The following is a 25,359-nucleotide window of genomic DNA, read 5'->3' on the forward strand; positions in this document are numbered from 1 at the left end:
GCTCAAAATGAGGAAAAGGTGGTGGAGGGGCCTATAGGATTTTTAAGAGGGTTCTGTAACTAAATGTAAATTTCCTTCAGATATTTGACATGCAGTACAGGCATTTCTAAGGATCTGCTGTCATGGGCATTTTTAATAAGGTAATTTCTTTCCGTAGTTACCCCAAGCAAAAAGTAATTTTATTTTCAAAAGTAGTGAATGGCATAATCTCACCACCATTCACAAAAAAAGTGCTGATCTATGGGAGAACACAAAGGATCAGATAAAGAAAAGTCTGAAAAAGGCAGAATGGAGTTTGTCCCTATGTTGAGAGAAAGGTAGGTAGTTTGAATGCGTTTCCTGGAAACATATTTATTAAATATTGTGGAAACCTACGGTTAAAGACTTTGGAGTAAATCCTTTACATGTCCAAAAGAAAATGTATGAAGAATGTAGCAATATCATTATTCAAAAAAACACAAATTAAATACTTAAGGTATTTACTTTACTTGAATAAACAATGCTGAAACTCATGTTTCCTCTGTATTTTTCAAGCTTAGTCTTTCTGAAAGGAAACATATAAAGAGCATAATTCTATGATTTTTTTTTTTTTGCTAAAAAGTCTATATTTGGGAAAAATAATTATGGCATTGAGGTCCAAATTTTAGGTCTCTTTCTTCCCATTCTCATGTGACATTTAGTGAAGTGAATTTTCTCAACTCTAAAGCTGAGCAGAAATACTCTTTCAAAAATTAATTAACAAATGTCAGTATTTGCAATATCAATCTAATAATCAAACCCAAAGGGTAATGAATAAATCTTCTCCAACGAGGAACCAATATTTAAGTTGTCTTCAAAGCCTCAATTTATAAGCATGCAAAGAGATAGATGAGCAAATATGCCACTTGTTTTCTTTTGGAAAAGGTCTGGGATGTAGCAGGATGATGTTTGTTTACTACTGGGGTTTTAAAACACATTTTGCTCTAAAATCTGCAGACACTAAAAATGCATATCATGGAGCCTTCAGGGCCTCTTCCCCTGCCTTGATAGTAGAGCTTTGGCCTTGGTGCCCTGACACTTCTCCAAGCCCCAACACTGCTCCAAGCCTCCACCCTGTCTTTCCCACTGCCAGTGCACTAGTCTGCTGTTCCCACATGACCCCACTGTCCTTTTGGCTTCACAGATAATACTCCGTGTGCTTACTTTTTTTTTTCTTTTTAAGATTTTATTTATTTATTTCTCAGAGAGAGAAAGAGAGAGAGAGAGAGAGCCTAAGCAGGGGGAGCAGCAGGCAGAGGGAGAAGCAAGCTCCTTGTTGAGCAAGGAGCCCCATGCAGGACTCAATCCCAGGACCCTAGGATCATGACCTGAGCGGAAGGCAGGCATTTGACCTACTGAATCACCCAGGTGTCCCTCTCTGTGTGCTTCTTAATATTCCCTTGGGGTCATGTGTCCCCCAAGCTTCCATCAACAGACATTAATTAAGTTACTCCCCAAAGAAGACTAGATGATGATGACGAAGAGTACCAGTCTGTAATAAAATTTTAAAAAACACAAAAAGGGGGCACCTGGGTGGCTCAGTGGGCTAAAGCCTCTGCCTTCAGCTCAGGTCATCTCAGGGTCCTGGGATTGAGCCCTGCATCAGGCTCTCTGCTCAAGCGGGAAGCCTGCTTCCTGTCTCTCTCTGACTGCCTCTCTGACTACTTGTGATCTCTGTCTGTCAAATAAATAAATAAAAATTTTTACATTAAAAAAAAACACAAAAAACCCAGAATGACATTTGTATATTTTGGTATTAAAATGTTCTTTTATGTAATGATCAGGAGAGATGGCGGTGTTTTTTTTTTTAATTGTATTTAGGGTCTGAAAAATTCCTGCAACATTAAGTTCTACATTAAATAAAATACTGTGCTAACCATGAAAGGTTTAGAATTTTCTGTTTCTGAGATGAAGTGTTCCTGTTTTAGTGCTGACAGAAGGCTGCAGGAAATAAAGACTTCCTTTCCTTTTTATTGCATTTACTATATAGTACTTTATTGTATTTTATTTATGGAATCTTGATTTAAGCCTTAATATTCCAATTAGGTGGTGGGAGAGATATTTATATGCTGAGTATTACTGCTGTTTTTCCTATAAATTCATTTCTAGAGTTTAAATTTTCTATTTAAATTTGACAGGGAAAATTGACAAGAAAACTTTTTTTAGACTTCTGTTAAATTTGTATTTGTCTTACGGTCAGTAATACAGAACCTTTACTCTGGAAAGGAAACATTTGAAAATGATGAACTCTTTCACTACCTTTTGAAGAGAATAGCATCATCAAATAATTGTTACTGATACCATCATTATTAAAATTTATTCTCCTCTATGTCAGGTGTCTCTAAGCTGCATTTAATGTATTAACATTGAATTGAATGGATTAAACAGAATTTAAAATGCTCAGGGTTTGATCTCTGTTGCTAACCAGGTAGGATGCTGAAGTGACCTCTGAAATCAGCATTTACTTGTAGATCCCAATCTACTTTTTTTTCTTTTTTGGAATTGAGGTATAATTGGCATATAACATTATATTGGTTTCAGGTTTACAGTGTAATGATTTAATACTTACATATATTGCAAAAATGATTGCCCTAATAAGTCGAATTAAATCTATCACCATACAGAGTTACAATTTTTTTTCTTGTGATAAGAATTTTTAAGAAACACGCTCTTTATTAACTTTCAAATATGCAATATAATACTATTAGGTGGTATTTTTTAAATTTTATTTTGCAAATCTTAGAAATCTGAGAACTACTAATTAAAAAAAAAAAAGAAGTTGCATTGCTTTTCATTGTGGAATCTGGCTTAAAACCTGAGACTGCTATTTAATATTTAAATAACAGATATTTTTATGTGACATGGAACTTTCAAGTGGTTTCTGTGACATGCAGGAGATGCTGTGAAGCAAAGGAATAGAGAATAGAGACTCCAGGGATACTGACTGTGTGACATCCTGAATCCTCAGTTAGGCAGAATGGTGACCAGGAGCTAGTTACCTTAGCTTTTCTCTCTTCTTAAAAGGAAGATGTTAGTAATACATCATGATTACTGAGATGTAATGAATACACAGATGCTCTTAAAATAGTGCTGGCACAAGGTAAGTGTACAAAAAGTGTTTTTGCTATGATTACTGTTATTAATTTATTTAAATCAGGAAATTTTAGTGGTCAAAATCATGGAATTTTGGAATCATGGGCTTTGGAATCATTTAAGTCCATGATATTCTAAACATATATGTATTTATGAAACAGTAGCTAATCTTCCTGGGTCCTCGTATTTCATGTGCAAAATAAGGTTATGAACAAAAATTACTTCAAAAATGTTATAAGGATTAAATAAGGCATGTGAATACAAGGCTCTTTGTAGACACCTAAAACTATGTATATACATATGTCTAGACATAGCATGTATGTGTACTGGTATATAACATGTATGTAGTCAAGATGTCAATGGCTGTCCTTTAACTTTTGAGCTAAAGAGGAGTGCAGAAGACCATCAATGAAAGCTTCCTTCAGGAATCCCAGAGCCCTCCTTCAGTGTCCAGCACATCTCTAAGCATCCTTCATTAACTGTTCACCCCAGCTTAAAGCTACTTTCGAGTATTAGAATCATGTCTTCATTACACCCTACATGCCCCCAAACCCATCATCCATTTTCTTCATTAACACCAATTCAAAATCATCACAAGACAGATGTGATGACTGGAAAGCAAGACATACAGCTTGAAAGAGATCACTTGACCACTCAGCTTGTAATCCATTGTTCAGGGGCCTCTCTCCTGTTCATCTTAACTTTCCTCTAGCTTCACTTCTCTTTTAAATTTCATCTCATCTCTTTTTAATTCATTTCTTCTGAATCAAAGTAAAAAGTCTTCACCTTGCCTCATGCAAAATAATCTGGCCAACTCTAGTTGTCTCAGAGAGTTTTGATGCCAAAACACAGAAATAAAGTTCTGTTTCTGTCTTAACATCTATTCATTTGTTACCCCATGAAATGAAATGGATTAATGGAGTCTTACCAGATTTGGAGAGAATATTTAGAATGGTTTGATGAAAATATAAACAACATATCAAACTTCAAATTAAATTATGGGGGCTCCAGGAAACAATTCTTTTCATTCATTCTGAAGACTGAGTTACATAACTGACCATTTCAAGAACAGATTTTTAGATCTTTGCATTTTAAACATTTTAATATAATTTGATGGATGAGACATGTTCAGTCACAATCATTTGATTGACTTTATTTTGTTACTCTTTAGTGAATACACATTGGAAATGATATGAGGCATGTTGTGACCCAAATGTAAACATCAAGAGCAAATGTTGGAATTTTGAGAGTGTCCTTAAGTGGTATGACAACGAGAAACTACATAATTATGAACCTTCTTTTCCCTAACTCCCCTCACACTGTGAGTGAGCTCTATCATGGCCATTAGGAAAACGCAAACCCTTGCATGTGTAAACACAATAAAAGTGCAGTGTGGGAAGGTGTGCACCCAAAGGGATAAGCAATCTTCTTTCAGAACTTATTTCAGCTGAAATTAAAATATTCATTACTGAACCTCAGGTTGGTCATTTGTAATAGAAGATGTTAACCTAACCTCACAGGGAGATGTGAGTGCTAGGGAAGATAACATAAGCAGCCCACATGGAGTGATCTGGCATATCTTGGTTGCATTGTTACTCACCATTCTTTTGGGTTTTTCTCCCTCCGTTTTCTTCCCATTACTTTTTAGAATTATTTATGGTCAGCCTTGTAATGCAACTTTCCTCTTTAATGGCCTTCTGCTCCAGAAAGAAAGTTAAACATGGTAATTTTATTCTGTGCCTCCTCTCACATCTAAAAAAAAAAAAAAAAAAAAAATCAGGTACAGCCCTGTCCCCTAGAGCCCCAGGGTAGCCTTTTGATTGTTGCCATTTTGTTGCCCATGGTATGTCTGTCAGAAAACACCCCATGAAGACATTTTAGAGGAAAAGTTTTATTACCAAATTCTGTAGCTTTGCAACTTTGTTCTTGAATTTATTCTGTAAACAAATTCTGTTTTGCTTAAGAAAATCAATTGTTTGGTGGAGAACTTCTTTGCTGGGCTCTTTTAAACATTAAATTTGGGAGAGAACAGTTAAAGAATGGAGTGAGATGAGTTCTGCCAGTAGTTTTTAGCATGAAACACTGGAGGCTTTTAGCAGCCAGTATGAGAGTTCGTTTGTTGAAGACACCACACCACCTCCAGGAGCTAAAGGAAATTCAGAATGTTAGCTTAATTCTACCTGTCCAGTCTTGAGAAAAGGCAGAGCCAGGCTCAGGACCCTTCAAACCTGAAAGGAGGCATCCACTTAAAACCTCACAGGTGTTTATTTGGTCCTGGAGCCTGACTTTCTGTGTTAGGCCCCCTTTTTTAAAATTTAATTTAATTTAATGTGTGTGTGTGTCTGTGTGTGTGTGTGTATGTTACAAAATTCATTGTTTATGTACCACACCCAGTGCTTCATGCAATACGTGCCCTCCTTAATACCCACCACCAGGTTAACCCAGCCCCTTAGACCCCCTCCCCTCCAAAACCCTCAGTTTGCTTCTCAGAGTCCACAGTCTCTCATGGATCCTCTATCCCTTTGATTTCCCCCAACTCACTTCTTCTCTCCATCTCGAAATGTCCTCCGTGTTATTCCTTATGCTCCACAAGTGAAACCATATGATAATTGACTCTCTCTGCTTGGATAATTTCACTCAGCACAATCTCTTCCAGTCCTGTCCATGTTGATAAAAAAGTTGAGTATTCATCCTTTCTGATGGAGGCATAATACTATATTGTATATATGGACTATATCTTCTTTATCCATTCATCCATTGAAGGGCATCTTGGTTATTTCCACAGTTTGGTGACTGTGGCCATTGCTGCTATGAACATTGGGGTATAGATGGCCTTCTTTTCACTACATCTGTACCTTTTGGGTAAATACCCAGTAGTGCAATTGCAGTTCACAGGGTAGCTTTATTTTTAATTTTTTAAAGAATCTCTACACAATTTTCCAAAGTGGCTGCACTAACTTGCATTCCCACCAACAGTGTAAGAGGGTCCCCCTTTCTCTATATCCTTTCCAACACTTACTGTTTACTGTCTTGCTGATTTTGGCCATTCTAACCGGTGTAAGGTGGTATCTCAAAGTGGTTTTGATTTGAATCTCCCTCATGGCTTATATGATGAACATTTTTTCATATGTCTGTTAGCCATTTATCTGTCTTCTTTGGAGAAGTGTCCGTCCGTGTCTTTTGACCATTTTCGACATGATTATCTGTTTTGTGTGTGTTGAGTTTGAGGAGTATAGACCTTGGATATCAGCACTTTGTCTGTTGTGTCATTTGCGAATATCTTCTCCCATTCCGTGGGTTGCCTTTTTGTTTTGTTGACTATTTCCTTTGCTGTGCAAAACCTTTAGATCTTGATGAAGTCCCAGAAGTTCATTTTTGCTTTTGTTTCCTTTGCCTTTGAGGACATGTCTTAAAGAAGGTGCTGTGGTCGATGTTGAAGAGATTACTGCCTATGTTCTTCTCTAGGATTTTGATAAGTTTCTGCCTCATGTTGAGGTCTTTTATCCATTTTGAGTTTATTTTTGTGTATGGTGTGAGAAAATGGTCAAGTTTTATTCTTCCATACATAGCTGTCCAATTTCTCAGTATTATTTATTGAAGAGACTTGTCTTTTTTCCACTGTATATATTCTCCTGCTTTGTCAAAGATTATTTGACCATAGAGTAGAGGGTCCATATCTGAGGTCTCTATTCTGTTCCACTGTTCTATGTATCTGTTGGTGTGTCAGGACCATGCTGTCTTGGTGATCACAGCTTTGTAGTAAAGCTTGAAATCAGGCAACGTGATGCCCCAGTTTTGTTTTTCCTTTTCAACATTTCCTTAGCAATTAGGGGTCTCTTCTGGTTCCATGAAACTTTTAGGATTGTTTTCTCCAGCTCTTTGAAAAATGCCAGTGGAATTTTGATCAGAATAGCATTGAAAGTATAAATTACTCTAGGCAGTATAGACATTTTAATAATGTTTATTCTTCCAATCCATGAGCATGGAATGCTTTTCCATCTTTTTGTGTCTTCTTTTGATTTTTTTCATGAGTGTTCTGTAGTTCCTTGACTACAGATCCTTTACCCCTTTGGTTAGGTTTATTCACAGGTATCTTATGGTTCTTGGTGCTATAGTAAATGGAATTGATTCTCTAATTTCCTTTTCTATATTTTCATTGTTAATGTATGAAATAGAAACTGATTTCTGTACATTGACTTTGTATCCTGCCACATTACTGAATTGCTGTATGAGTTCTAATTTGGGGGTGGAGTCTTTTGGGTTTTCCATATAAAGTATCATGTCATCTGTGAAGAGAGAGTTTGAGCTCTTCTTTGCCAATTTGAATACATTTTATTTCCTTTTGTTTTCTGATTGCTGTTTCTAGGACTTCTAGTACTTTGTTGAACAACAGTGGTGAGAGTTGACATCCTTGTAGTGTTCCTGATCTCAAAGGGAAGGCTGTCAGCTTTTTCCCATTGAGGATGATATTTGCTGTGGGTCTTTCATAGATAGATTTTATGAAGTGGAGGAATGTTCCCTCTATCCCTATACTTTCAAGGGTTTTAATCATGCTTTTTCTGCATCAGTTGAGAGGACCATGTGGTTCTTTTCTCTTCGCTTACTGATTTATTCTATCACATTGATTGATTTGTGAATGTTCAACCACCCCTGCATCCCATGGATAAATCCTACCTGGTCATGGTGGATAATCTTTTTAATGTACTTTTGGATCCTATTAACTAGGATCTTGTTGAAAATCTTGGGTTCCATATTCATCAGAGATATTGGTCTGAAATTCTCTTTTTTGGTGGGATCTTTGCCTGGTTTGGTGATCAGGGTAATGCTGTTTTCATAAAAAGAGTCTGGAAGTTTTCCTTCTGTTTCTATTTTTTGAAACAGCTTCAGGAGAATAGATATCATTTCTTCTTTGACTGTTTGATAGAATTCCCCCAGGGAATCCATAAGGTCCTGGGCTCTTGTTTTTTGGGGAGGTTTTTGATCACTGCTTCAATATCAGTAATAGACAGATCATCCAAGCAGAAAATCAATAAAGAAACAAGAGCATTGAAAGACACATTGGACCAAATGGACCTCAAAGATATATACAGAACCTTAAAACACCTTAAAACAACAGAATACTCATTCTTCTTGAGGGAACATGGAATTTTCTCCAGAATAGATCACATACTTGGTCACAAATCAGGGCTCAACTGATACCAAAAGATTGAGATTATTCCCTGCATATTCTCAGACCACTATGCTTTGAAAATTGAACTCAACCACAAAAGAAGTATGGAAGGGGAGGAGTCAAGATGGCGGAGAAGTAGCAGGCCGAGACTACTTCAGCTAGCCGGAGATCAGCTAGATAGCTTATCTAAAGATTGCAAACACCTGCAAATCCATCAGCAGATCGAAGAGAAGAAGAACAGCAATTCTGGAAACAGAAAAACAACCACTTTCTGAAAGGTAGGACCAGCGGAGAAGTGAATCCAAAGCGACGGGAAGATAGACCCTGGGGGGAGGGGCCGGCTCCCGGCAAGCGGCGGAGCAACCGCGCACAAAATCAGGACTTTTAAAAGTCTGTTCCGCTGAGGGACATCGCTCCAGAGGCTACCCGGGGCAAAGCCCACACGGGGTCAGCGTGGCCTCAGGTCCCGCAGGGTCACAGAAGGATCGGGGGTGTCTGAGTGTCGCAGAGCTTGCGGGTATTGGAACGGGAAAGCCGGCTACAGAGACAGAGCCGACAGTAAGCTCGCAGCTCGGGGTGACCTTGAACCGGTCGCAGGCTCGGTGAGCTCGGAGCGCGGCCGGAGGTGAGGCAGACGGGAGTAACTGGGCGCTGTTCTCTGAGGGCGCACTGAGGAGTGCGGCCCTGGGCTCTCGGCTCCTCCGGGCCGGAGACCAGGAGGCCGCCATTTGTATTCCCGTCCTCCGGAACTCTACGGAAAGCGCTCAGGGAACAAAAGCTCCTGAAAGCAAACCCAAGCGGATTACTCACCCCGGCCCCGGGTAAAAGAGGTGCAATTCCGCCTGGGGCAAAGAAACTTGAGAATCACTACAACAGGCCCCTCCCCCAGAAGATCAACAAGAAATCCAGCCGAGACCAAGTTCACCTACCAAAGAGTGCGGTTTCAATACCAAGGAGAGCAGCAGAATTCTAGAGGAGGAGAAAGCAAAGCACAGAACTCATGGCTTTTTCCCTGTGATTTTTTTTAGTCTTGCGGTTAATTTAATTTAATTTTTTTCTTTTTGTTGTTGTTTTTTTTTTTTTCCTTTTTTTTTTGCCTTCGGGTAAAATTTTTTTTTTAACTGTTACCTTTTTCTTTTTTAACGATTTTTACTAGTTTATCTAATACATATATTTTTTTTCTTTTTTATATTTTTCTTAGCTGTTTTCTTCTTTTAAAAAATTCTTTTTTTTTCTCTTTTTTCTTTTTTTTTTATTGTTTCCTTTTTGAACCACTTTTTATCCCCTTTCTCCCCCCTCACGATTTTGGATCTCTTCTAATTTGGTTAAAGCATATTTTCCTGGGGTTGTTGCCACCCTTTTAGTATTTTACTTGCCCCTTCATATACTCTTATCTGGACAAAATGACAAGACAGAAAAATTCAACACAAAAAAAAAGAACAAGAGGCAGTACCGAAGGCTAGGGACATAATCAATACAGACATTGGTAATATGTCAGACCTAGAGTTCAGAATGACAATTCTCAAGGTTCTAGCCGGGCTCGAAAAAGGCATGGAAGATATTAGAGAAACCCTCTCGAGAGATATAAAAGCCCTTTCTGGAGAAATAAAAGAACTAAAATCTAACCAAGTTGAAATCAAAAAAGCTATTAATGAGGTGAAATAAAAAATGGAGGCTCTCACTGCTAGGATAAATGAGGCAGAAGAAAGAATTAGTGATATAGAAGACCAAATGACAGAGAATAAAGAAGCTGAGCAAAAGAGGGACAAACAGCTACTGGACCACGAAGGGAGAATTCGAGAGATAAGTGACACCATAAGATGAAACAACATTAGAATAATTGGGATTCCAGAAGAAGAAGAAAGAGAGAGGGGAGCAGAAGGTATACTAGAGAGAATCATTGGGGAGAATTTCCCCAATATGGCAAAGGGAACAAGCATCAAAATTCAGGAGGTTCAGAGATCGCCCCTCAAAATCAATAAGAATAGGCCCACACCCCGTCACCTAATAGTAAAATTTACAAGTCTCAGTGACAAAGAGAAAATCCTGAAAGCAGCCCGGGAAAAGAAGTCTGTAACATACAATGGTAAAAATATTAGATTGGCAGCTGACTTATCCACAGAGACCTGGCAGGCCAGAAAGAGCTGACATGATATTTTCAGAGCACTAAACGAGAAAAACATGCAGCCCAGAATACTACATCCAGCTAGGCTATCATTGAAAATAGAAGGAGAGATTAAAAGCTTCCAGGACAAACAACAACTGAAAGAATTTGCAAACACCAAACCAGCTCTACAGGAAATCTTGAAAGGGGTCCTCTAAACAAAGAGAGATCCTACAAGTGGTAGATCAGAAAGGAACAGAGACCATATACAGTAACAGCCACCTTACAGGCAATACAATGGCCCTAAATTCATATCTCTCAATAGTTACCCTGAATGTTAATGGGCTAAATGCCCCTGTCAAAAGACACAGGGTATCAGAATGGATAAAAAAAACTAAACCCATCTATATGTTGCCTCCAAGAAACACATTTTAAGCCCGAAGACACCTCCAGATTTAAAGTGAGGGGGTGGAAAAGAATTTACCATGCTAATGGACATCAGAAGAAAGCAGGAGTGGCAATCCTTATATCAGATCAATTAGATTTTAAGCCAAAAACTATAATAAGAGATGAGGAAGGACACTATATCATACTCAAAGGGTCTGTCCAACAAGAAGATTTAACAATTTTAAATATCTATGCCCCCAACGTGGGAGCAGACAACTATATAAACCAATTAATAACAAAATCAAAGAAACACATCAACAACAATACAATAATAGTAGGGGACTTTAACACTCCCCTCACTGAAATGGACAGATCATCCAAGCAAAAGATCAGCAAGGAAATAAAGGCCTTAAACGACACACTGGACCAGATGGACATCACAGATATATTCAGAACATTTCATCCCAAAGCAACAGAATACACATTCTTCTCTAGTGCACATGGAACATTCTCCAGAATAGATCACATCCTCGGTCCTAAATCAGGACTCAACCGGTATCAAAAGATTGGGATCATTCCCTGCATATTTTCAGACCACAATGCTCTAAAGCTAGAACTCAACCACAAAAGGAAGTTTGAAAAGAACCCAAATACATGGAGACTAAACAGCATCCTTCTAAAGAATGAATGGGTCAATCGGGAAATTAAAGAAGAATTGAAAAAAATCATGGAAACAAATGATAATGAAAATACAACGGTTCAAAATCTGTGGGACACAACAAAGGCAGTCCTGAGAGGAAAATATATAGCGGTACAAGCCTTTCTCAAGAAACAAGAAAGGTCTCAGGTACACAATCTAACCCTACACCTAAAGGAGCTGGAAAAAGAACAAGAAAGAAACCCTAAGCCTAGCAGGAGAAGAGAAATCATAAAGATCAGAGCAGAAATCAATGAAATAGAAACCAAAAAAACAATTGAGCAAATCAACGAAAGTAGGAGCTGGTTCTTGAAAGAATTAATAAAATTGATAAACCCCTGGCCCGACTTATCAAAAAGAAAAGAGAAAGGACCCAAATAAATAAAATCATGAATGAAAGAGGAGAGATCACAACTAACACCAAAGAAATACAAACAATTATAAGAACATACTATGAGCAACTCTACGGCAATAAATTTGACAATCTGGAAGAAATGTATGCATTCCTAGAAACATATAAATTACCACAACTGAACCAGGAAGAAATAGAAAGCCTGAACATACCCATAACCAGTAAGGAGATTGAAACAGTCATTAAAAATCTCCAAACAAACAAAAGCCCAGGGCCAGAAGGCTTCCCGGGGGAATTCTACCAAACATTTAAAGAAGAACTAATTCCTATTCTCCTGAAACTGTTCCAAAAAATACAAATGGAAGGAAAACTTCCAAACTCATTTTATGAGGCCAGCATCACCTTGATCCCAAAACCAGACAAGGATCCCACCAAAAAAGAGAGCTATAGACCGATATCCTTGATGAACACAGATGCGAAAATACTCAACAAAATACTAACCAATAGGATTCAACAATACATTAAAAAGATTATTCACCACGACCAAGAGGGATTTATTCCAGGGCTGCAAGGTTGGTTCAACATCCGCAAAGCAGTCAATGTGATACAACACATCAATAAAAGAAAGAACAAGAACCATATGATACTCTCAATAGATGCTGAAAAAGCATTTGACAAAGTACAGCATCCCTTCCTGATCAAAACTCTTCAAAGTGTAGGGATAGAGGGCACATACCTCAATATCATCAAAGCCATCTATGAAAAACCCACCGCAAATATCATTCTCAATGGAGAAAAATTGAAAGCTTTTCCGCTAAGGTCAGGAACACGGCAGGGATGTCCATTATCACCACTGCTATTCAACATAGTACTAGAAGTCCTAGCCTCAGCAATCAGACAACAAAAGGAAATTAAAGGCATCCGAATCGGCAAAGAAGAAGTCAAATTGTCACTCTTCGCAGATCATATGAAACTATATGTGGAAAACCCAAAAGACTCCACTCCAAAACTGCTAGAACTTATACAGGAATTAAGTAAAGTGTCAGGATATAAAATCAATGCACAGAAATCAGTTGCATTTCTCTACACCAACAGCAAGACAGAAGAAAGGGAAATTAAGGAGTTAATCCCATTTACAATTGCACCCAAAACCATAAGATACCTAGGAATAAACCTAACCAAAGAGACACAGAATCTATACTCAGAAAACTATAAAGTACTCATGAAAGAAATTGAGGAAGACACAAAGAAATGGAAAAATGTTCCATGCTCCTGGATTGGAAGAATAAATATTGTGAAAATGTCTATGTTACCTAAAGCAATCTACACATTTAATGCAATTCCTATCAAAGTACCATCCATCTTTTTCAAAGAAATGGAACAAATAATTCTAAAATTTATATGGAACCAGAAAAGACCTCGAATAGCTAAAGGGATATTGAAAAAGAAAGCCAACGTTGGTGGCATCACAATCCCGGACTTCAAGCTCTATTACAAAGCTGTCATCATCAAGACAGCATGGTACTGGCACAAAAACAGACCCATAGATCAATGGAACAGAATAGAGAGCCCAGAAATAGACCCTCAAATCTATGGTCAACTCATCTTCGACAAAGCAGGAAAGAATGTCCAATGGAAAAAAGACAGCCTCTTCAATAAATGGTGCTGGGAAAATTGGACAGCCACATGCAGAAAAATGAAATTGGACCATTTCCTTACACCACACACGAAAATAGACTCAAAATGGATGAAGGACCTCAATGTGCGTAAGGAATCCATCAAAATCCTTGAGGAGAACACAGGCAGCAACCTCTTCGACCTCAGCCGCAGCGACATCTTCCTAGGAACAACGCCAAAGGCAAGGAAAGCAAGGGCAAAAATGAACTATTGGGATTTCATCAAGATCAAAAGCTTTTGCACAGCAAAGGAAACAGTTAACAAAATCAAAAGACAACTGACAGAATGGGAGAAGATATTTGCAAACGACATATCAGATAAAGGACTAGTGTCCAGAATCTATAAAGAACTTAGCAAACTCAACACCCAAAGAACAAATAATCCAATCAAGAAATGGGCAGAGGACATGAACAGACATTTCTGCAAAGAAGACATCCAGATGGCCAACAGACACATGAAAAAGTGCTCCATATCACTCGGCATCAGGGAAATACAAATCAAAACCACAATGAGATATCACCTCACACCAGTCAGAATGGCTAAAATCAACAAGTCAGGAAATGACAGATGCTGGCGAGGATGCGGAGAAAGGGGAACCCTCCTACACTGTTGGTGGGAATGCAAGCTGGTGCAACCTCTCTGGAAAACAGCATGGATGTTCCTCAAAATGTTGAAAATAGAACTGCCCTATGACCCAGCAATTGCACTATTGGGTATTTACCCTAAAGATACAAACGTAGTGATCCAAAGGGGCACGTGTACTCGAATGTTTATAGCAGCAATGTCCACAATAGCCAAACTATGGAAAGAACCTAGATGTCCATCAACAGATGAATGGATCAAGAAGATGTGGTATATATACACAATGGAATACTATGCAGCCATCAAAAGAAATGAAATCTTGCCATTTGCGACAACATGGATGGAACTAGAGCGTATCATGCTTAGCGAAATAAGTCAAGCGGAGAAAGACAACTATCATATGATCTCCCTGATATGAGGAAGTGGTGATGCAACATTGGGGCTTAAGTGGGTACGAGAAGAATAAATGAAATCGATGGGATTGGGAGGGAGACAAACCATAAGTGACTCTTAATCTCACAAAACAAACTGAGGGTTGCTGGGGGGAGGGGGTTTGGGAGAAGGGGGTGGTATTATGGACATTGGGGAGGGTATGTGTTTTGGTGAGTGCTGTGAAGTGTGTAAACCTGGTGATTCACAGACCTGTACCCCTGGGGATAAACATATATGTTTATAAAAAATAAAAAATTATATTAAAAAAAAAAGAAGTATGGAAGGAATTTAAACACTTGGAGGCTAAAGTTCACACTGCTTAAGAATGTTTGGGTTAACCAGGAAATCAAAGGAGAACTTAATTCATGGAAACCAATGAGAATGAAGACACGTTGGTCCAAAACCTATGGGATACAGCAAAGGCAGTCTTAAGGAGGAACTACATAGCTATCCCAGTCTCACTCAAAACAAAACAAAACAAAACAAAACAAAACAAAACAAAAAAAATCCAAAATACACCAGCTGTCTCTACACCTTAGAGAACTGTAGAATCAACAACAAATTAAGCCAACCCCTCACACAAGAAGGGAAATAATCAAGATTAGAGCAGAGACCAATGAGATAGAAAGTAGAGATATAGTAGAACACATCAATAAAACTAGAAACTGGCTTTTGAAAAAATCAATTAGATTGATAAACCACTGACCAAACTAAGAGAGAGGACCCAAATTAATAAAATTATGAATAAAAAGGGGGATAACACAACTAACACCAAGGAAATAGAAACAATCCTCAGAAATTATTATTAACAGTTATATGCCAATAAGTTAAGCAATCTAGATGAAATGGATACATTCCTGGAAATCTACAAACTGAATCAGGAAGACATTGACAACCTGATAAATAATAAATAATAAATTGATAAACCTGATAATAAAATTATGAATGAAAAGGGAGATATCACAACTAACACCAAGGAAATAGAAACAATCATCAGAAATTATTATTAACAGTTATATGCCAATAAGTTAAGCAACCTAGATGAAATGGGTACATTCCTGGAAATCTACAAACTGAATCAGGAAGAAATTGACAACCTGAATAGACCAATATCTAGTGTTAAGCCCCTTTAAAAATAGATGGATATTCCTCCTGGTGAAGCTGTTTGATTTTGCTTTTTCTGAGACATTCTCTTAACATTACTTTAATGTCCTGGCCGTCAGTATCAGACAGTGGATTGATTGTGGCTGCCTTTGATCTACAAATTTGCATTTGTTTAGTGTCCTGGAGGATGCCAAAGCTGACCCTAGGCTCACCTGTCATTTTTCCTGGCAGGGTTTACATGTACACCTGCACCTCAGGTACACAGGCAAGGCATGCATTCTGTATGTGGTGACTGCTTTTAGAGTTGTACCCACTTTGATTTCTTAGATACACAAATAAGCTAGAAAGTCATAAGTGACAGTTGTAGCATATGCATGCTTAATTATCTTCACTTTTTGTATTTATAATGTCATTTATTAAAACATCTTCTAATATGCATACATGAATGCTTTACCCTAAAACAAGGCTTTCTATATATTTTCTTTACCCCCTTTTATTTTTAAACACATTGCTAGGTTGGCATATTTCTTTCCTGATGGACCAAATACTTTTAAATTCTTTCTCAAAGGAAACAAAGACAAAGCAAAATTTCTTTTAACTGTAGTATATATCTCCTTTATAACCCCATAAAATGCAGGTGCTAAGATGCTCTTTCATCTCAACACCTGCATTTTATTATTCTTATGATATAATATATTTTATTTGTGACTCCTCAAAGTGGATTTAAATGCAAACAAAAGAAATGGGATTCATTTGAAATGAAAGGCAAGATTGGCAATATGTTTATCTGGACTAATATTTTTAAATACCTATCCACCCAGAAAAGATTAATATAAGCTCTAAAAGACAAATCCATAGGCAATCTTATCTGCCATTTATTAACCTCTTATTCCTTTCATTATTGTTCAGAATCAAAAAGGTTTGACCAAATTACATGCTGATCTTTTAAATGGTAGGCATTATTATAATATTCAAATATGAATAATCTCTGCTTGAAATAAAAACTATGAAAGTCCCATAAATAAAAAAAAATAAAAACTATGAACTTTTGTGTAACTCAGGTCTGCTGTAATTAATTACACATTCAAGATGATAAAAGAAAATGCCGATCTGAAATTGTTTGCAATAGCTCCTGTAATTTTCAAATAATGACAGGATCATAACTGAAGCTTCATAATGAGTTTTCTTTTCTCTTTTAGTATCACGGATATAATCAGGAACCAAGGTCGCAAAGTAGATGCAGTGTTTATAGTCTAGCTTTAGGGCACAGAGCAATGTCAAGGGGAAAAACATTTGAAAAGAGGGGAGTATTATATCAAACAATGGGTTTGCTGAAAACTACATTACTGACTAATTTACAAGAATTTGGGGAAAGTTATTCCTTTGACTCACTCTCCCTTCAGGGTAATTCAGAACAGGATATAGGCACAGAATGGTAGTAATTGGTCATAAATCAACTTAAACATCATGCCTTTACTTTTATAATTATAGACATAAAAGAGGAAGCCATGAGAAATAACCAAACGTAATCTATCCCTGGACTTTATGTGGAAAACCATCCTCTCTTTACAGAATTGCCCTTTCAGGGTTGGTTGATTAGTCTCAAGACAGCATCTAGGGAGATTACCTCAAATAAATAAATAAATAAATAAATAAATAAATAAATAAATAAAGGAGGTCTACATTTAATTTAAGGTTTCAGTGTTATCTTAGAAGCCATGTACCTGTAGGCAACATCAAATCTGTGAAGCTCAGTGAACCCATCTGGAAGATGGACATGAAAAATAAATCTATTTTGTGAGGTCACGTGGTGAATAAATACAGAAGTCCTTCATGTGACACTGCTGCTGTGTTCTGAAATGACTAGAGAGATATATTAGGTCATTTCTCTACTAAAAAGAATGTACATTTTTCCTTAGCAGGTGAGGGGTTCAGGCCATGGCGAAAATAGATTTTACTGCTAGCATTCAGTAGCCTTTCAATCAGCACCATGTTTGCTCAATATGGATTCTAAAAATGGCACCTCTGTTATTTTCCTCCTGTAGTCCTTTATCCTATGTGTCTGACATCACCATGTCTTCGGGTGAAATGTTGTCTGGAGAGCACATTCTTTACTGTAGGTCAGCTGTATGTGAGTGAGCCTTTGTATCCTCTCACTCACTGATGTGGCTCACCTCTGTTAGCGCTATGGTGGGAAGGAGGCATGAACAAATGTGTTGGAAGAGATGAAACAAACACTTTAGTTTACCACTAGAGATAGGACAGAACAAACAGAGGATGGAAAGTTGACTGGCTGGTTTTATTTATTATTTATGTAGTTAAGATTTTATTTATTCATTTGAGAGAGAGAGTGAGAGAGAGCATGAGAGGTGAGAAGGTCAGAGGGAGAAGCTGACTTCTTATGGAGCTGGGAGCCCAATGCAGGACTAGATCCTGGGACTCCAAGATCATGACCTGAGCTGAAGGCAGTAGCCTAGCCAACTGAGTCACCCAGATGCCCAATTGACTGGTTTTAAATCTGCTCTATTCCTTACAAATTGTGAGAATTTAGGCAAGTCACTTAATTCCATGACTCTGTCTTCATCTGAAAAATGCTGATAATTTAGGAGTGTTTAATAATGAGGCTGTTAAGAGCAATAAATGAGTTAATATTCCTAAAAACCTTAGAGCAGTATCTATAAGTATTATTCAATAAAAAGATATGAAGATGAGTAACAATTGGATTATCTTTATCATGCAAGCCTGTTGCCCCTATTTAAATTGCCTTGAATTTAGGAATTAGGAATTGTGTTTCCCTAATTGGCCATTTTAAAATTGATTTGATTCCTGCTAGCTTTATTACAATGAGCACACAAATGGCTGATATGACTCTGTTCCCTTAATAGCCTAATTAAAAAGAGAAAAAGCAACGAGAACAAATAAGCTGTCCTCATACATTTCCGTCATTAAGAGGAACCCCTTGTAGTGACCATCTGAAATGAAATTAGTTTGCTCATGCATTGACTGCAGGTGGATATTTGATCCACTTAGTCCTGGAGACAAGGCCAAGGCTTCACACAGGTGAACAAGAGCCACTCATCACGGGGATATATCTTAGGATGATGATGACTGCCTGAACAGGGAAGAAGCCTAAATAGAAACTCAGCAGTCACAGAGGAAGGCATGGCCATTTCAGGGCACGAAGCTTCAAAAGGATACAATACTTCATCTATTAAACTAATAGGGTAGCATTTTTAGTTTTTATTTTCAAAGAAAATGTTCTGGCCTCGCTCATTCCAAGCAAAAATGAAATTGATATTTGTAGTCTTTATTTTTTGTCTTCCTTTAAACAGTGGCAAAAGTTAAGTTCTAGTTTACTCTTTTTATTTGCTTCTAAACAATCTGAGTTTTATAAGTAAAAAGTATGCTTCACTTCTAGAATTCTAACAGTAGAAGAGCTTCATCTAATTTTGGAAGAATCATTTAGGATAAATCAAAATAAGACATGACAACACAGATGAAAAAAGAACCTGAGCTTTGGCCCTAGAGAGGAATCCTTTTGGAGTCCCCTCTGGAATCCTAGCACTGCCCTTGTGTGGCATTTTCCCTCTCTGCGCCTCTGCCTGCTCACTTGGAAGATTAGAGCACACGGAGCTGTTGTGCAGATCAGGTGAAGTGTCTCACGAAAGTGGCTTGTGATTATATCTGACATTTAGTAGGTACTTGAAAATATTTATTCCCTTCCCTCTATTACCATAAAAGGCAGGCTGAATATATGAATAAGTACTAGGTACTAAGAAAAGCTTAATAATTGCTTGTTAAAATTAACTGTTAATGCTTTGGGTGCATACATCTTAAACATTATCACAAGATGATGGATGGACAGTTATGTCACCCCTCCTTCCCACCTCAACACTGTACAGGAAATTTCCTTAAATAATATTAAAGATAGAAATTGAGATTGAATGAACTCTCAGATTTCCAACTTTCCTTGTTGGTATACCTGAAATATATTTAAGATTATTTTTATCTCTATGCTTTCATTATTCCATAAGCCAAAAAGAGCATTAAGCCATGGTATTTAGATGGAATAATATAACCTTTGGAAATACCTCACTTTTGTATTTGCAGATTTAATTAAGGCTGAGTGAGTAGAAAAATCTGCTTTAAAACTGCCAACCTATTAAAAACGAGAAGTTACACAAAGGGAGATATTTGTGTTCTGTGATCAAAGTCATGGAAAACCTGCTGAAGTGGGAGATGTATAGTTCCTCTGAGGATAGAGACTGTTCTACTTAATGGATTATCAAGCATTTAATATTTTAAAAATCATTGCATTTAAGCAATATCTCTTTCTGGAGAGAAGGTTTCAAAGAATACGTGAATATGATGCCTAGTACATGTTCACATATTCACATGTACTAGGCTGCAGTAGTCATCCTTGTGGAGAACCTGAGTTCTTTTTCCTTGGTTCATCCTCACCCTTGTTTCCTACCCTTACTCACAAAGGGGGACCATGTCTTGTCAATTCTGCTTTCCTAATTTTCTCTGCTCCAGGAGAAGGTGATCGATAAAACATCCTCTCTATTTCAACAATCATGTTTCTCCAACCCACTCACTACAGTGTGGTAGGCATAAGGCATCTGGCATGACTGCCAAGTCCACTGGTAAAACCTGACTGTTGGCATGGAGTGAATTCTCAGCCCTGAAACAGCACTCAGAACCTCTATCTGGAGACTTCCTTCCAGGCACCTCTTTCCTGACCCTTCTCCCCCTGTTCTGAGCTCTGGCTGTTCTGAGTGTGGTTAACTTGACTATGTCATTCCTCTTTGCTTCACCAGTAATCTGTTTAAAATACCCATTCCCTCCTTTCTTCTCTTGGAGAACCACCTATACCAACGTCTCACCAACAAACAATAAATCAAGTATTTCCTCCTGAATAAAGCCTTTCTGATGGCATGTGATCCTCCCAACCATACTGCTCTCTTGTCACTTGTAGTTTCTCATATAAAACACCAGACACATTAGGGTGCTGATGTATATGGTTGTTTCTTCCATTAGGCCATGAATCCTTTGAATGGATGGACTCTGTGTTAGTAAGTTCTATACTCTCAGGACTCAGCACATTAAATACTTGCACTTTAAAGCAAATAAACACAACAATGCTCATGTAATGTTTTAAATAAATGAGTAATTAAATGAATGAGTGAATGTACAAGTCGGTGAGCAAGTAAATGGATTTAGGAATGAACAGATGAACTAATAATGGGACTTTCTATATGATTTCCATATCCTTACAGCTCTGACCCAGATATAACTGTTGAATATCACTGACTGTACACAACTGTAATTGTGGAAGCTGGCTAAGCAGATACAGCTCAGTACAGGGAGTTCTAGATTATAAACTGAGCCAAAATTTTTCCAACTTGAGAAAAGGGGGCCAAATTTTACTCCCTATTGTTATTCACTGGCTGAGGTTCACCCCATAGTGGCACAGAATGGTAAGAAAGGAACAGAAGGCAATTACTATCAGGCAATAATCAGGGCAACTGGGTCCCTGGTAAAGCTTTTCAGTAACATATGAATCTTTAATGATTTAATGGGTCAATAAGTCACATTCATTGAGATGCATAGGTATTCCCCCAGGAACAAACTCTATTAGCTGTGCTGTGTTGTTGCCCCATTGATGTGCCAGAACCAGGACAGAAATTTCCCTTCTCTTTCACCTGTGCACCACCTTTCCTATGTACACACAAACACACATGCGTGTGCCTGCACAGGCTCACAAGACCAAGCACACGTATGCACACACACCCACCACTCATCCTAATATTTTAAACACTTTTTTAAGTAGAGTAATTGTGAGTAAAAAATGCTAAAGCTTTGACATTAACAAGTCTCGGAAATTCTACATGCATCTCTTACCTGTTCTGTATCTTGGATAAATTACTGAAACTCAAAGAGCCTTAATCGCCTTAATCTTTCCATCTGTATAATGGAGATAAGAAAGTCTCACTGTTTTTAATCATTTGTCAAGAGTGAATTAGCATATGTCTAAACATTTTATCATTTCATTATTATCATTCCTCCTGTTGTTGTCATCCAACTGTGCTAACACTATTTAAGAGTAAATGTGTATTATCTGGGGAGCCTGGGTGGCTCAGTGGGTTAAAGCCTCTGCCTTAGGCTCAGGTCATGATCCCAGGATTCTGGAATGGAGCCCCACATCAGGCTCTCTGCTCAGCAGGGAGCCTGCTTCCCTTCCTCTCTCTGCCTGCCTCTCTGCCTACTTGAGATCTCTGTCAAATAAACAAATAAAATATTTTTAAAAATGTGTATTATCTGCTAAACAGACAAGTTTTCCCAATATACTGATTTTGAAAGGGTATATGTATAAGTGTATATTAGCTTATTATGAATTTAGTACATTAAATGAAAGAAATTTTGGTCAAAAGCAAATTAGTTATGTTGACATTTGATTGATGGGGGAAATAATTCATCATTGATCATTGCTATTTACTCTTGTTTTATTTATCCTTAATCTTTACTTTTAATGCATTCTTAAAACATTTTAACATTATATTCTATTTTACTAATTTTTTATCTTGTTTTTGGTTTCTTACAAATTCTGTTTTACTTCTTTAAAGAGTAAAAATTTGGAAGATAAATGTAAGTACAGAATAATAAAAATACTAAGTAAATCAAGATTTATCACTTTCCTAGAATACGGAATATATGTGAACATATGCTGTTGTATAAAGGTACTAAATGGCACGAAAAAGGTCACAATGCATTATAAAGTATGTCTATGACATAGTATACTCAGGATGATCCCAAGTATATTAGATGGAAAGAAAGTCATGAAAAACTATTCACCAAAACCTCGTATAAGGGAGAAATCACTGACAATTTTTTTCTCTTTTTTTGTGAATTTATATTTTCTAAATTGCACACAAAGAAAATAGTACTTAATTAGAGGATGTTAAAAAATGGGAGGCAGTTCGTGTTAATTTTCAATGCATATACTCATTAAATCCTTTCTCAATAAACACAGCTAATCCAAGCTAAGTTAAATTATACATTAAAGATCTAGTGTCTTTCTTTAAGTTTTATTTAAGTTTTATTTCTGCCATATTTTAGGAATTTTTGTGATTTCTTTTTCTCAATTCTGTCCTCAGAGCATTTGACTTGACTCTTTCAAACTCATCTCCTATACAAAAGTGTTACCAAGCTCTATCTATCTTCCTGACTTCTACCAAGACTCACCATAAACCCTACCAATCTTCCATGAAATCTTCTCTGACCAGCCAGGCTAAAAATGATTACCTTTCACTTTTAGCTCCTAAGTTACCAACCATGGCCTGTTTGAGTGACTCGATGTCAGCCAGAATTTGAATTCCATATTTTCCTCTTTGGGATCACAGAAATTTATTTTTAATTTCTCTGAGGAAAATGATTAATTTTCTTATTTATTTATTTATAACTTTCTTATTTATCAAAATGAAATAATAATTGTACTTACCTTCTAGAATAATCGTAGAAATAATGAGATTATACTTACACATTTCTCAGGGTGATTTCCCACATAGAATAGATGCCCATTCAATTCATTTCTGCCTTCATCTTTTTCTACCCTTGCACTCATGCTTAGCAATCAATCTTTAAGTTACGGAGCATTTTCTAGTTACTTTTAAATGTTATTTGTTCTGTTATCAGTACATTTATTACTCCTTTATTAATAAAAAGTTGTATTTTCATTTGGAAAAGCAAATGTAAAGCTGCTAGTAAATGATAAATCAATGCAAAAGTGCATGGAGAAAAATTTCATTAGAGACCCTCAATCCTTCCTTCCCTGAAGGAACTAATGAAGTAATCCATGTTGACAAGTTAGTGTATGCTTCTCCAACTTTCTCCAAACATATACACATAAAATTACACACATCAAGGATATCTGTTGTTTTTGTTTCTTTTTTACAACTGGCTTTCCTCAATTTTATGAACATTATTATTGAGCAATAGATATTAATCTAGATGTGTTTTTAATAATTTCCCTATACTTTATGTACTTGAGGAAGTTCATTTAATCTTGTGTCTTTAATCAGCACTTACTTTCTCAATTTCTGATACTTTTAATTACATATAGAAGAACTGGTTCCTACCTTTTTCATTGTTAACATCATCCTAATTCTCTTTCCCACCTTTAAGGGATGAGTTATGATTGCCCAAAGTTAATAGTATCTACTCGATTCTCCTTTACGAGTGACTGGTCCATGGACGAGCATGTGGCCAGGGTCTTTGGAGTGGGACCTAAGGAGATGTATACTGGGTACTTACTTTCCTTCCCAGATTAAAACACCATAAATTTGGATCAAGGAACAGTTTTGGCTCTATCTCTTCTATACTACGTAGGATGACATTATCTGTGACTTATGACCATGAAGAAATGACTGAGTTAATTCTAGAAACCCCAGATGAGACATCAGTGAACTACTAAGTCAACCATGAGACCACCATGCTTTAAACTTCTTACTAATTAAGCGATAAATACACTTAGGATTTAAAATTCTGTTAATAGACCCATCTCCTTTGCCAACAAAAGCCTTCTAAGGGATACCCATATAGTAGGAAGCTGTAAGTGTTAATATTTTCATTGCTCAATTGAATACATGAAAGTTACATATGAAAATCTGGTGAGATTTGTCTTTTTCATTATGAAGTTACAAGCTGACCCTGTAACAGTCATGGGAGACCAGTGACTTGGGGAACATATTACTCAGTATGGTGGGGCTACAATTCAGAGACCTGCCATTTCATACAGTCTGTTTACAGACCTAAGTAGACATTAAACCTCCAAAAAAACTTAAAAGTTGATAAGTGTTTCTGGAAATCTATTAGTACACTAAACTGTTATTTTAAAATATTAGTGTATTATGCCTTAAGGCCTGTTTTAATTGGCTCTTCTTTCTTTCTAATTATCCAGGTTTGAGGTCTATCTTTCTTAAGGATCTTAATGGGAGATGATAATGGCAATGTGAGATGTCACTGATTTTTTTTTTTTTCCTTTTAGGAAGAATTCTATGCAAAATAATCCTGGAGATATAGTCACTGCATAATAAGGAAAGAAGAATGATGACATTTTCATTCTTGATATTTAATTTGTATAGTTCCTCCCCCACCTCCACTCCAGCTCTGGCTATAGGAAATTTCCAACTATTTAAATTTAAAATTTTGAGGCTGCTTCTGGTTTATTTCTCTGAAGGTATTTTTCTCTATACATATCTATCTATATCTATATCTATCTATATCTATATCTACATCTTTATCTTTATATCTATCTATATATGTGTATATATACGTGTATTTTATGTATATATATGTCTATATATACATATATGTGTGTATATATATGTATATTTTATTTCTTTAAAGATAGAACCTGTATCACACTTTTTGAAGTGAAGCTCCACAGTGCATTACACCTACTGAAGCCAAACGTTTTAGGGGAGTTGACCAAGATCCATGTCACCAAGGCTAGGAGGCATTCATGGGATGTGAGATCTTTCAAGGTATATTGTGAGTGAAGCTCCCTGGGTCTTTCAGGAATTACAGCTAGGACATACAACTTTTCTAGGATCCCTGGTGAGAGATTTGAAGCATCCCCTTATGCAGAATGGGAAAAAATCATGAAAAACAAATGAAAGAAAAAGTCAGGAAAGGCAGACTTTGGCAACCAGTTCCCATTTCTCTTTCTGTAAGTGGTAATG

This window comes from Mustela nivalis, assembly GCF_964662115.1.
Source record: "Mustela nivalis genome assembly, chromosome: 11".
NCBI lineage: Eukaryota > Metazoa > Chordata > Mammalia > Carnivora > Mustelidae > Mustela > Mustela nivalis.